Genomic DNA, 2,500 nt, shown 5'->3' with positions numbered 1-2,500 from the left:
ACACACACACACACACACACACACACACACACACACACACATACACAGTGTGTCTCTGCTCTCCAGAAAATTGAAAGATTGAATTTGTTTTTAAAATGTCCCCCTTGTACTCCCAACACCCAACAGAAAAAGCCGCAGGATAGTGACTAAGTATGTCCTTGGCCCCAGAAACAGATTCCTCTGCACACACACACACACACGCAAACACACACACGCACGGATATATGCAAGCACGCACACACGCACACACATACACACACACACACATAGACACATGCACCCACAAACCTTTTTTGTGAAAATGGCCTCTGTGAATCTGGCCTGGTGCCCAGTAGTGCATTGCCACACGTATCTCTGGTAACAGCAGTAACCAATCACGCGGCTCGGGGATAAAAGACTGTGTGTATTACAACGAGAGCTACAAGGCGGCTGCTCCCTCCAAACAACATAAACATTCCCAGCATATCACAAAAACCGCACCAGCACTCTCTCTCTCCCTCTCTCTCTCTCTCTGTCTCTCTCTCTCTGTCTCTCTCTCTCTCTCTCTCTAATCATATTCTGTGGCTGCTGGGTAATTATGGTTATGTATGATCTGATGAGAGGGCAGCAGCAGCAGTGTTCGGTGGTGTTCCCGGGTAAAGTGTTGTGAAGTGGGGCTCCTGTGCTCTCACTTTCCCAGGGCTCCAAGCCTGCCAGCCTGCCCCTGAAATAGCCCCACGGGCTGGGCCCAGTTGGGCTGAGCTGGACTGGACTGGACTGGACGTCCTTGGCACCATAAGCAGGTCAGACCCAGATCTAATCAGCCCCGGGGCCGAGACAAAACCTATTATTCCCCCCTTTCTACCCCCAACCGCCAGGGGCAAGATATAACTTGTTATCCCCCCCCTAAGTTGCCCCAGGGGGCTGCTGGTGGTTTGGTTTGGTGCCTGTGTGTGTGTGTGTGTGTGTGTGTGTGTGTGTGTGTGTGTGTGTGTGTGTGTGTGTGTGTGTGTGTGTGTGTGTGTGTGTGTGTGTGTGTGTGTGTGTGTGTGTGCTGATGGTATCTGTAAGATGAGGTCACATCAGAGACGCAGACGTTTGTGTGTCTCGTCTAGCCACTAGCCACAGTTTTTACATACAGACATAACGGAACATAGCGAGGCATGTGTAATGCTTGTTTTTGTGTGTTTGTGTGTGTGTGTGCGTGCATGTGTGTACATGTGTTTAGGTTCCTGTGTCTGAGTGTATTTGTCTGTTTGTGTCTGTGGGTGTGAGAGTGTGTGTCTAGGCCAGTGAGTGTGCATGAGTGTGTGTGTGTGTGTGTGTGTGTTCTCACCCCAGCATCTTGAGGGATTAGCCAGCGAGTGTGAAAGGCATCTCACCTGTCCACAGGTGGGCTCAGGGGTCTGACGTTCATCTGACAGGCTGGAAACCTGAGGAGAGATTAAGTGATTATGTAGCCTACAACATGTGGATGAGTCAAAAACAAAACCATCCATTTAGCCCTGACGTCCTGGAAGAAAGAGGGAGAGAGAGAGAGAGAGAGAGAGAGAGAGAGAGAGAGAGAGAGAGAGAGAGAGAGAGAGAGAGAGTGGCTCATCCTGGGCTGGTTTAGAGACAGCGTCTGGGCACGCAGAGAGCAGGATAAAACATGGCTGATCTTTATAAATGTCACACTCTGGCAACCAGGGCTCTGTGTGTAGGGGTGTGTGTGTGTGTGTGTGGGTGTGTGTTCAGATGGACGTTTGTGTGTATATTTCTGTGTGAGTTATGTGTGTGTATTTGTGTGTGTTAGTGGTTGAGTTTGTGTGTGTCCGTGTTGTGAGTGACAAATCATTGGAACCTGTGTGTGCTCTGACATTTGGAGGTTATCTAATACATAATTTCATCAACTCAGTGCTGCTTCTGCTGGTGTGTGTGTGTGTGTGTGTGTGTGCGTGTGTGTTTCTGCGTGTGTTTGTGTGTGTGTGTGTGTGTGGTGACAGTGATAACAAAAGGAGCTCTTTGGCTCGCCTTTTAGAGTTAGCAATGACCTCTGATGAAAATGGGGTTTCCATAACAACGCTCCCAGCTGCTCGGACTTGGTCTTGACGTTTATAGCACCAAGAGATAGATGGATAGAATAGGGGAGGGGAGAGAGGGAGGGAGAGAGGGAGGGACATAAACCAGAGAGAGAAAGAGAGAATAGGAAGACTGACATGGAAACCTGAAGACTAAGAGGTACAGTATACATACGCAATAGTACACACACAGACTGACCACAGGATACAGTATACATACGCAATAGAATGACCATAAGTAAAGCAGAACTAAGCTAAATCAGTGGTTCTTAGTGGAACCCCCCGCGTTTTTTACGGTTCTCTTTCTCAGATCGTGTGTGGTGCCCAAGCAGGCCTGGCGGTGTCATGTTCTGGTAACCCTAGAGCCCAGGTGGGGTGGAGGGCAGGGCTGGAGGTGTTGAAAGCTGGGGAGAGCAGTCGGATGGAGGTGGAGGTGGAGGAGGTGGTGGTGGTGTGGCCGC

General features: G+C 49.7%; 1 protein-coding gene across 2 annotated transcripts in view; it reads left to right on the top strand.

The window, feature by feature from the left end:
• bcar3 (BCAR3 adaptor protein, NSP family member) overlaps window positions 1-2,500 on the top strand; it is a 90,473-nt gene that overhangs the window by 44,168 nt on the left and 43,805 nt on the right. The gene's annotated exons all lie outside the window — the stretch shown is intronic.

The sequence above is a fragment of the Alosa pseudoharengus genome, unplaced genomic scaffold (genome assembly GCF_046254945.1).
Source record: "Alosa pseudoharengus isolate Yale_2024_CS ecotype anadromous, Long Island Sound unplaced genomic scaffold, YU_APseudo_1.1 YU_APseudo_1.1_scf_11, whole genome shotgun sequence".
NCBI lineage: Eukaryota > Metazoa > Chordata > Actinopteri > Clupeiformes > Clupeidae > Alosa > Alosa pseudoharengus.
The sequence above is the reverse complement of the archived record's forward strand: the minus strand, read 5'-3'. Positions and strand labels throughout refer to the sequence as shown.